The sequence below is a fragment of the Myotis yumanensis genome, unplaced genomic scaffold (assembly GCF_028538775.1).
Source record: "Myotis yumanensis isolate MYYU_CA2020_CCGP unplaced genomic scaffold, mMyoYum1.0.hap1 SCAF_4, whole genome shotgun sequence".
NCBI lineage: Eukaryota > Metazoa > Chordata > Mammalia > Chiroptera > Vespertilionidae > Myotis > Myotis yumanensis.
The window spans coordinates 24,051,816-24,063,930 of NW_027223755.1; the positions used below are offsets into that span (position 1 = coordinate 24,051,816).

General features: G+C 40.3%; 1 protein-coding gene across 2 annotated transcripts in view; it reads left to right on the forward strand.

The window, feature by feature from the left end:
* The first annotated feature begins 3,392 nt into the window (after positions 1-3,392).
* The window catches only part of CDH6 (cadherin 6), a 132,188-nt gene continuing 123,465 nt past the window's right edge, over positions 3,393-12,115 (forward strand). The window contains exon 1 of one of the 2 annotated variants that reach the window (XM_070411934.1): positions 3,393-3,516. The gene's annotated coding sequence lies outside the window, so the exon portion shown is untranslated. Of the gene's footprint in view, positions 3,517-3,716; positions 3,766-12,115 lie in introns of those variants that run through there. The other variant, XM_070411935.1, reaches the window with a different exon arrangement.

Here is a 12,115-nt window from a genome sequence, read left to right on the forward strand (position 1 = left end):
AGTGAAATCATCCACTTGTGCGCATGCATGATGATTAAGTAATAAGCATTGTAATGTCTGTGCTTTCACAGGCAGCAACACATTTAGGGTAAATTTTAGGTAGAAGACTTGGACTAGCTGAATCAAAACCATCCATGCCAAGATTCATAATTAGGCATGTGGTTTTGAAAGTGAACTTTTTTTTTCTTCTAATCAGGAATACTAGTTGATGATCATGAAAATGTTTTTTATCAGATCATCATTGCATACAGATGTGTATTATGGAAAAGCAAGTCAGAGAACTTGCAATTATTTATTTATATGCATCCCCATTATAAGAACAAGATAGCCTCTTAATCATCTGAAGAGAGATTTAGTGCAAGTTGAGAAATCCCTCATCAAAATTAATATCCTTAATAATGGTCTTTGAAGAAGTGTTTTTTTAACATTGAAACTTTGTAAGCTGTAAAAGGAGAAAAATACAAGTATGTTTTACTGAAGTATATAAAATAGTGAAGTAGCCTAAAAACTGGTGAGATGCTACCCAATTACTAAACCAAAACAAGAGGATATGGAGAATGGCACCCTTTGAAATGTCTTCTTAGGTCACAAGGACACTCCCTAGCTGCAGCCTCTCATTTTGGTCCTAGGGGAGCCAGCCTTTAGGTCACCTTGCTGCCTCCTCCTGCCCCCGACCCAGCCCCAGGCCTAGCCAACCAGTCCAGAGGAACACCTGACCAAGCAGAGCTACTTTCCAAGAAATTGGCAATGTAGCAGAAAGAGAAACTCCCTCCTTTTGCCACAGGTAAGCTCTGAACTGTGGGTGGTGCTCTTCTGCCCTGTGGACTGAAGGACAGAGGAGGCAGACAAAACAGGAGCAGAAGCCCAGTCAAGAGAAGAAAGTAGCACTACAGCCAGAGTGGAGTCTGGGTGTCTGCTCCCAGGCCTTTTGGAGGCCCTGCAGAATTCCCTCCAGGTTCGTGAGAGGACGCTACATGATGATAGCAAGGACCCCCTTATTTGCTTAACTATTTCTGATTAGTTTCTGTTACTTGCCCGCATGTTTTGGTGTGCCAAAGAATGAGCTGGAACAGTACTTATGTGATGCCAGGTAATCATTTAACCTTAGTAAATGCTCAGTAGTTCTTTATCTCTAAAATGAGAATAAATAATTCTGGATATTTACATCAATCATGTAAATAAAAACTAATAATTGTTGCGGTAAATGTATCTAGAAATCCTCGAAAATCACACAAAACATGTTTTTTAGTATGAAAGTGCTATCCTTAAAAAAAGAAAAATGTTTAAGAAAGACAATACTTTAAGTGCCATCCTTTATGCAATTTAATGCTGCCACTTGAACTGTCCAGAAGCAAATTGTTTGTTTATCCACTCTTAAAGGAAAAGTCGTTGTTTTAATCACCTTTGATATGTGACTTAATGGGGTTTGAAGAATAGTATATTGCAAACAATTAGAGATTTCCTTTGTGAGATATTAACTGGCTCAATAGGTAGAATATCAACTTTACCATTATCCCACTTTTACCATAAAAATCAGTCAATCTTGCATATCTTTCTGTAAAGGTAACCTTAAAATGTGACATTTAATTGGCATACTTATATTATTATATCTACACACACCTACACAGTTTACCAATAATACTTCTGCCTCTTCTGCTTACCAGGTCTCTTGTGTTGCACATGTTACTTAACCTATGCCATCTCATCAATATGCGTCCTCTGTCTTAATGGAGGGAAACCACACCACTTGTTGAAAGATGACTCAAATAAAACAGTCTATGAAAGTACTTTGTAAGTAGTAAAGGATTATACAAAGTTAAGGAGCTAGTATTCCCAATTAAGTGTGTAAGAAATTCATAATCTGAGGAATGGGCTATGGATGAAAAGCAGCTTTCTTCTGCCTATTCTGTCTCCACAAGAGTTTAAAGAGCTGCATGAACAAGTGATCAGCCTCTTTTTGGTGGCAATTCTTCATTAGGGGAAGATCTTTTCAAGAAAGAAACTCAAAGTCTTTCTATCTTGCATGTGTGGAACATCTGTGCTAAGCCATTCCATGCACACTTCTTTGAAGCACTGACTGCCTAGAGGAAAGACTTTGATTTGGGCTTTATTTAAATGCCTGGACTTCTATTGGAGAAACAAAAGATTTTCTAGTAAAAGCTCAGCTGGGAAAGAGACCAACCTCCAACCAATTTAACTACTCAGAGGCCAAAGGAGCCTGGATTTTTGTTTTAGAGCACCATGCGCCGGAAATCTCCCGGTGAACTTAGAGACACAGGAACAGCTGGTTTGGGAGGCTGCTGACCCCGGGTGCGATCACTGTGGTAATTAGATTTAATTTTCCTAATCCAACAGTGCCTGGCTCCATCATGTCTACATCTCCTATTCGGAAAACCATTACTCGCATTTAATAATACTTTGACATGATTAAGGTTTTTTGCAGCTGGGCTCCCCAATATTAGAAATTACTTTGGGGGGGACTATAAATATAGCTATTCAAACGATGTGACCCAAAGAGTTTAATCTGGAGGCTATCCTACTGCAGGAACTTTCCTGAAAGCTCCTAAACCAGTTCAATAGACCTTGAATATCATTACACAGCCCTCTTCTACAAGTCCCGGGTAGCCTTGTATTATTAACTCACTTAGAAAGATGGAATCAGCCCTAAGTCATGGTGAGCCTGGAGGGTTTGGGCTTCACGTGTTTCTGCAAACCCAGGGAAGCATGGCTTCGTGCTGCAGCACCCCGGGGTGACTCGCTCTGGAAGAGTCACGGAGATCAGAGGACTATGTAGAACCTGTCTTCCTGGCAGGAGAGAAGGAAAGACTCCTCCGAACTATGTCCGCTTGCGTCTGGGGGGCGCCTGTGTGTGTTGTCAAGAAAAGCCATCCGTGCCTTTCTCTCGGGAGACGGGGTTGGTTTTATATGTGTGCATGTTCTGCGGGCGGTAACACGAAGCTGGCCCACTGATAGCGGAGGAGGCACTGTGTCCCTGGGAATTGTAATTGCTCACTCTCGCTCGGTAAAATAAGAACAGCAAACCCTTGCTGCTGTGAGCACAGGGTGCCTTCCGATAGTATAAAGGAGGAAACAGGCAGAGTCACATAAGTTCTGAGTATGTCTTAACCCGCCCCCCCACCCCCACCCCGCCAAAAAAAAAAGAAGAAGAAGAAAGAAAAAGAAAGGAACGCCTGGGCTGACGGAGTGTTAAGGGAGCGAATTGCTCAGGACTTCAGACACAGGGAGTCATTCTGTCAAGGGGAGGGGGCGGGTGGGGGCAGGCGCTGGGCCTCGCTAACAAAGTCCTCCTCTCTTTGCTCCCTCCCACTTCATTCACTTGCAAATCAGTGTGTGCCCACAAGAGCCAGCTCTCCGGAGCCGAGCCGTAACCTTCCCATCCCGCGAGCTGCAGTTCCAGCCGCGGCAGCGAGAACCGCAGAGTGGGGAGCGCAGCGGCGGCGGCGCGAGCAGCCTGGGCGGGTCGCGGGGTCTCCGGGCGCTGGAAGGCGAGCAGAGGTGGGTTCGATCTCCGAGGTGGCCGTGGTGGCGGCCGTGCATGCCTTTTCGGTGCCTTAATTCTATCGCTTTGATGGAAGCCAATCAGGAAGAGCCCTCTCGGTGGGAGCCGCGCGCCCGGAGTTGGGAGGGATGCTCAGCCTGCCAGCCCGGGTAGGGGTGGGCACGCGGGTCCAGCGGGCGCTGCTGCCGCTGCCCACGACCAGCGCCGCTTCCCGGGGAGCCCGGGCGCTGCTCCCCCGCCTCCTGGTAAGACGGATCCGTTCGGGGCTGGATGGGGGCGAGGTAACGGGGCCGCCGGAAGAGCCCGCTGCCCTTCTCTCCCGGGCAGAGGCTTCCAGGGCAGCGCCGGCATTTGCAAAGTTGGCTGGTCAATTACCAAGGGCGCTGGTGCGTGTCGGACCCGCAGGGCCGGGCCGTTTGGGGCTTGATTTATTTCCACCTGCCCGCATCACCAGGGTCTGTGCAGGGGCTGCTTTGGCTGAGTTACGTTCGCTGGCTTTGGAGTAAAGCAGAACATCGGGTGGCTCGAGAACTCTTGGATGCTCCCAATAAGGAAAACTTAAGCTAAAGAGATGATCTGGCCCAGAGAAGGGGCTCAAGAAAACTGTTAGCTTGCTTGCTCGCTCGGACAGAAATGCTCAGATGGCAAGAAAAGTCCAACACTGGACTCCGAAAATGGAGCACACTGTCCAGGGAAAAGTCATGTTAACGCAGCTCGCCCGTGCTCTCGTGGCTGGCGAGGCACAAATCGGGGGGGTGGGCCGCCTGCCCGGACTGGGTGGAGAGCAGACGGGGTGCGCCCGGGGTTGGGTCTCCGAGGCCGGAGAGTGGAGCCTCTGCGTGCTTTGCTTGTTGACCCGGGAATTTAATCACGGGGGCCGTTGCAATGTGTACTGCAGCAGACGCAGAGCTGAGATCACTTCTGTAGTTATTCTTCTGCCACGAGTTGCGGGAGATTTTAAGATGGGAGATGCTGGAGAGGTCAGCGTGGTGCTGAGAAGTGTTGTCACTGCTGCAATAAAATCCATATTTTATGGGGAGTTATATGCAGGTCTCTGCGAGCACACGGGGCTGTTCACCTGAGTTAACTACCGAGAACAGTGGTGAACCTAGAAGTTTAATCGTCTGGAATAGACACACATTTCTCTCTCTCCCTCTCCTTATTTTTTGTAAAGACATGTTAATTATGATATTCACACTAAAGACGTGTATTGGGCCCATGACTTGTCCAATCTTCACTTTCACTTACTGAAGCACGTAAGTGGGAAAGAAGAGGTTTTGCCCTCTAGAATCTGCTCTGCATGGCTGCTCTGGAGGGATGCAAATGCAAAATATGCGCTTTCTGAGTGTTCATTGTCCAGGAGGTGCCAACTTCTCCCTGTGCTGGAAAAGGAACACAGGGACCTACCTAGTCAATGCACAACTCTTCTGAGAATGAATAACAAATATGCTTATACAAACGGTGGGCAAGGATTGCTGATTTCCTTTCTTCTCTTGCTGACGCCTTTACCTGAAAAGGAAAACCCTTAGGATTCTACTTCAGGGAAAATAAATCTCTTCCAGGTTGAGATCATCCTTTGTGTAATGGCACTTGCATGGCTCTGTGTTTGCTCTTTTGGAGAGCCGGAAAGCAAGTTGTGTGAAGGAAGGGGATGTGACCCAGCAGATGTCTTCATTGTGTCCTAAGGAGGAGGGCAAAGTTTATGCCAGAGGCCAGATTTTCCATGCAGAGCTCCCAAACTTAAAAGAAACCCCATAATTTATTGGGAAATATAATCACACAGGATTGTATCTCACCCACTTTGCTCTTTGGTGTGTTCTAATTAAGCAGGCATTGGGGGAAAACAAAAGGCAGATCTTTTTCTACCTATTTTGCTGGTTCAGGGCATACTTTTGAAGCAGAGGAAGTAACCAATTTCTTCAGAAAAAAAACGTGAGAAGCAGCAGCACATTTTTGAAGGAAAATGGCAATGGTTTAGTTATACTGTAGTTGTCTACAATTATCTTCTGCTGCCATTATAAGCAAGTGACAGGCTGGTGTCTCTACAGGGACTTTCAGTCCCTTTACTCTCTGGCTTTTACATCAATTTATTGCAATTACATTTCTTAATGCTAACTCTGCAAAGATAATATATAGAAGCAAAATCATTTTCTACCAAGTTGCCTACTATCAGAAAACACGTACTTTACCTCCTCCACCCACCACTTCCATCAGCTTTGCAAGTAAAAACTTGCTCTGAGGCACTCTTCCTTCTTATGAAAATAAAAAAAAAAAAAACTATCTTGCAAAATACCGCTCTGAGATACTTGAAACTGCTAAAATTTCTAGAAAGCACAACTACAGTTCCAGGGTATCAAAAGACACTTATTCTTTCTTTTTTTTTTAAAGCTACTTTCTTATTGCAAATGCATCGTAAGTTAAAACAAGTTCTGATTATCTATTTAGAGCTAATTGAGTGATTGTCCCATATAAGGATTTTTTTAAAAGATCAAGTATGACAGATATTCTGAATAAAACTGTGTATCTTCCTAAGGAAGTGAAACTGAAACGTGTGGTCCCCCCTTCTGGCCCATACTTGCTTTGCAGTCACCAATGCCAACTTCCTAAGGCAACTTACTCTTGAATGACAGAAACTTTTTTAGTTGGAAGGGACATCTATTGGGTCACTCCGTGCATCTCTCTCTGTAGTTCAGTCACATCATTGATTTTGTTACCTACGATAATAAGCATGTAACAGTTTTTTCTTCATAGACAAGATAGTATTCTCCAAATGCTATTTTGACATTCAAGCCAGGTCAAAAATCATTATCATGGGCATCTTTTGAGTAGTTCCTCTAATTTAAGGAATTCAAGAGTATGTGCACAGTTCTTTGGGTATCCAGATTTTCGGTAACTCTTCTATGATTTCAAATAAAAGCAAGGAACTCATCACCAGCAATATAAAATTTCCTGACCTTGTCAAGACCGTCCTTCCTCTATTCAAATTTACCCAATAATTATAATGGTGCTAAAGCTATAACTCATAAAGTTGCACATGAAGAACCCCCACCGCTAAAGAAATATTTTAAGAAAAATAATTCATTAACCTTTCAGAGATCCATGAACAATCACAAGTTAGACAAAGCTAGAGGTTTCTAATTTAAAGAAGCCCCGATTCAAAGAAGCATATATTGGAAGTCCAAACGATGTGTTAGATAGACACGTCACCCTTATTTTGGAAGGTGATTCTTATTTCTCTCTTGGATGTATCACAACCTACTTCTTTAAAAACTCTGTAACTTGAAGTAAGATAGTTCCATGGGAGTGAATCAGCCTCTTCTGCTGACAGTCTGCAAGTTTCAACTCCCAATTTAAAAATCTGTTCTAAAGTTTGAAATGTGTTCCAAATGAGATAACATCCGCAGAAGCCAGTCGCCTTCTGCTGCTTGCTTAGTCATGGCAGCCCATTCTTTGGGGTCGATCAGAATTAGGGTCTCACTTATAAAAATAACAAGCAGTGCCTCAGTCAGAATTGCATTTTTAATAGTGTTTCAGCCTAGCTAGTGTCTACAGAGCTCATCTGATTTGCTTCACAAAAAGGTGAAAATGTAGAAAATCAAACCTTTTCTGGTTTAAATTCTTTTTCCGAATAATGATTCTAAATACAAAGCCTCAAGAACATCATGCTAATAGGGAAATTGCTGAACAAAAGAAAAAACACACACCGAGCACCCAGTTGTCACACTGTTCCAACAGAATTAGAGACAAAATATAAAAATATAGGGCTTAGGTTGGTTTTTTTTCTCTTCATTCTTTTATTTTCTTTTTTTCCCCTCCGTTGGGATTTTTATTCCATTTTGAAGACAGATGAGAGGTTGAGGCACTTTCCTGGATCTGAACAGTAATATTTTTGTTTGAGCTTTCCACTTATAAAGATTAACTGGCCTACATTTTTTAAAGTTCCTATTCCTAGGAATGCTCCCTTTTTCAAAGCAGTCATATGAGAAACTTCAGGTTCTCCCTAATTAACTATAGAGCCAAATGTATAGAGTCTTTGTAACCTCATCATTCACAAAGTAAGAAGATAAGGTAAGAGGGGACAAGTACAAATAACCCTTCGAAAAGGTGGTGCACCTTCATTTACTACAAAAGTAAAATGGAGTACAAGCCCTTTAAGCCAAAGTGGTTGGGTCAGAGGGGACCAGATACAGCCAGTACTCTGAACAAGACTGAACTATCCAGGAAATTTTAACTCCTCCAACAAAGAAAACTTACTAGAGAATGAACGCTCTGAGCACACATCCATAAGTGTAGAGTAGACATATATGCAGAGGGTACTATGTCCTCCATCCCCACAGATTATTAGAAATTATTTTACCTTGTTTCATCTGTCTAATATCTTTACACTAACAGTGTTGGGTGCTCATTTCCTCTATTAATAAGATCAACTTGTTGAGATTTCTAAGAGGAAGCATTTAATTAAAGCCAGAATGTTACTATTAAATTTGATGTGCAGTATAAATGGGCAGCATGGGTCCCAAGCTTCTCCTGCAATATGAGTGCTCTCTTGTAGAGGAGAACAAGTTATGGGGGTGAGGAATATAAAGCTAGCCACCACAGAACAGAGTATGATTGATCTTCATATTTTATCACTTGAGAGAGCACTGTGATTTTCTCTTTCTACAATTTCCCAAATTGGTAGACCACCCAATATATGTACAGGAGACCTCACAAGTCATAGGAATAGAAATCAGCAAGAAAAAAATAAATTGAGGTGTCCAGGTGAGCAAAATGAAAAGAGATAAGGAGGTGAATTTTTACATATGAGGGAAACATAGAAATAGAAGTAGAATCAAAACTGCCATTTTTGTACAGGTTACATTTTCTACTTTATAAATACTACTACCATTAAATACAACTTTAGAAACATAATTATATCATTAACATGTTCATAAACATGTTACCACATGTTTATAAACATTCTACCACAGAATGAAAATTTGAAAATTATCCTTTAAAAAATGGCCATCTAAAGGAAATGATCCTGCATGAATCATAAAATAACTAGAGGAGTGTGTTTTTTTTAAAAAGTGGTCTGAACTCTCATGAGAATCAAAGAAAGATTTTCTTGGTACTTCAAAGAAAATGAACTCTCTTCCTTCCATTACCTTATTGTCCTACAAACTAAATGGATATACAATGGGTCCTCTGGACACCTACAACCCAAAGTATACAATAGTGATACAGACCAAATGTGTCACCCATTTGAATCCTATGTGTATATCATGATAAAAGACTGAACTAGCAAGACAGTTCAGGTTGGGGGGCAGGAGGGAGGGGGGTAAGAGATCAACCGAAGGACTTGTATGCATGCATATAAGCATAACCAATGGACATAAGACACTGGGGGGTAGGGGAGGCCAGGGGATTGTCAAGGGCAGGGGGAAAAAAAGAAAAAAAAAGACAGTCCACCCAACCTGATAATAAAAAAGTGACCAGTGGGCTCAAATTTTCTATATATCCAAAAAATAATGCTCACAATTACAAAGTACACACTAATAAGTTAACCTTTACTGAGCTTTTCAACATGTCACATACTGTTCTAAGTATTTTTATGTGCATTCTGTATAGTAACAATTATTCAATAGGTCAAAGGAAAATGTTATACTTTTATCCTTTTTTAGCTCTTTTTTAGTTTGAATTTCCAGGGATTTTCTGTTTGAGCCAAGCACTTAACGAATTTGCTGTTAACTAACACTTGTGGTATCTTAGAAGCAAAAGTGTGACTCTGAGAAATACAGAGCAGCAGAGGGCATGGGAATTATTCAATTATTTTGATCAGAGCAATGCAGAAATGTTTGTAGGTTAGTCATTTTTTGTAAACCATTTGCAAGTGTGCATTAAAGTTTATAATTGTAGTAAACAGGATTGTGTGGGCCATTTGAGCATAATAATAATACTTTCATAAGAGAATAAATTATCTTCTCTTGCCATCAAAGAGAGCCTCACATTGGAGGGGGCACTTCACAAAGGTAGCTAAAAATAATAGCTATTCATTTCATTGACAAGGGGCATCCCAACCTCACAGCACCCTCTGAGGGCATCTGGCATATTCACTCTATACACAGCAGTGGGGACTGTGGGTCGAGTTTAGTAAGACTGTATTTATTTCATCCTTATCTCATGGGTAAAAATAATTTTCTTCTTTTATAACCGCAATTGTTATTTCATTACCATCATAGTTCAGTATTTGTTCTGAATTATTTATTTACCAAGTAAAATTTCACCAAAAATATTTAAAAAAAGGAAGAAAAGATGGAGGAAGGAGGAAGTGAGGGAAGGAAGGAAGACATTCTCTTAAAACAATATTACATATAGTTGATATTGATGAGCCATTCTCATTGAACTATATTCTTTCTACTGCCACCATTCAAAAAGTCATATAGTTAATCTAGCCATCAAGGACAGTTTAGAACATTAGAAGCATTATTAGATAATGTGAGACACAGAAAGGAGCTTAGAGATGACTTTACCCAATACCCGTCCTTTACATTTGAGATAAATGGTGACCAGAGAGATGAAGTGGCTTGTCCATGGATATACTAAATACATTTTGTTCTTTTATCTCCATCTCTCTCTTCTGTAAGTTAACTTCTAGTTGTTGAGTGTTATTGCTTTTTACCATCTCCACTTAAGTCTGACATTAAAAATTAACAAGGAAATTTAAATCTACAATATTGTCATTTATAAATATGCCATGAAGGAGTACACGTGGAAACTTATGGAGAAAATAAAGATTCAGGCTTCTTTAGGAATTCCATGTGTTCATACCATTTTATAAAGCTCCTGTTGCAAAGAAGAATTAAAATTGTCCTTTGAAATTTTGACCAGTACTAGGGGGACACATGATAAATTTAGGTTTCTGTTTTATGTGTAATGGTCTGATGGCAGTTTTGAGTGCATTTTAACTGAACTAGTGATTCCTCAGACTAGCCAAACTCTTGTGTCCATCTTGGAAAAAAAAATTTTTTATTGGTGAGTGGTCACACATGCAAAATGAGAACCTATTCAATGTTTCCTAAATCTCAATTTATTCCATTTAAAGGACTCAAACAGTGTTCCTACTTCTTTGGAGTTAAATGTCTATTCTTTCATGAAAGGGTGTGTATAGATTATGTTGTTGTTTTTGTTCCTTAACAAAACTGAAACCTGGCAAGCAACCCAATGTCAACCTCCCCCTTAAAAAAAAATTATTAATGTTCCATGAAATCCAAAAGTCTGAGGTCCACTGTGTTAGATAATAACTAACTTCATGATGAAAAATTATTGACCTGGTTCTCTTCCTGCTTATTTGGATGAATGAAAAGTAAAGAAGAACTATGATATTAAAATAGCCAAAACAACGAACTAAAGTCATTCAATCAAAAGGTATCTTTGGAACCCTTAATTAAACCTTATAGATATGAATACTAATACAATTTTGACTTTACTGAAGATCCTGTAAAAATATGCTTTGCCAAACCCATGGCCAAAATGTGTCATAAACAATGAATTTGCCCACTTGGTTGCAAAGTAGGTTATTCAGGGAAAATAAAAACCTTTTAAATTTATACACATCTAATTTGACAAGTTAAAGAAAACTCAGCTTAACCTCATCCATTGTAAAAGGGTGTTTTTTCCCTAAAAGTGAACTTTATACAACTGGAAAAAATTTCTAAGGTGTTGATTTATATTTTAAGTTATGCATTTTTTTTCAAAAACCAATTGCCTTCTAGCATATTGTATAGATTTCAGTCATGAAAATGAGCTTATCATATTTTTAGCTACAAAGCTTAAACCTCCTTTGCAGGATTGAAAGAAATAAAAAAGAGTTTCATTAGTCTACTATCATCCATTTTATAAAATGTATGAAACTGCCCAATTTCACATTCAAATAAAATATTCTAAGCTCTTAATAGCAACAGGTTTTAATTTAACACAGATTAAAATGATGTGGTCAGACTAAGTAATCACCAATGCAAAATGATAAAACCCACCCAGTTTGTTATATTACTGCCCAATTCTAAATTGAACCAAGCCATTGGTTCCTCCCAGCCATTACTCTCAAATTAAACTACTTGTTTAAAACTATCTAGTTGGGATTTTGTCAGTGTTTCCTAAAGAATTAATTCTATGAGGGAGGCCTTATAATAAACATCAGTGCCACAGCTTCTCTCCTTCTCTGACTCAAATCTCCCTTTTTATAAAAAAAAAAAAAATAGGTGTTTGGGGCAGATGTCAATTAAGACAGCAGAATGAAGGGGTCACTTACTGTTAGTGTCACCAAGAGGACGTAGTCCCAAACCTCCAGATCCAGAAAGTACCAGCTCTGCAATAATGTTTGCATTCAATGTACATTTACCTGCAGGCAAACTGCCTTTGAAATAGTGCAGACATGCCAAACATAGGTCCTATATTTTTTTAAAATGTTCTCATGATACCTCTTTTTCTTTCTTAGATTTGCTTTTAATTCTCAGATACTATGTTCTACAATATCTTTCCAAATAGTACCAGGGTGTTTTTTTTTTTCTTTAAAATCCCCCCCCTCATCCCCCCCCCGCCCCCGCCCCACACACA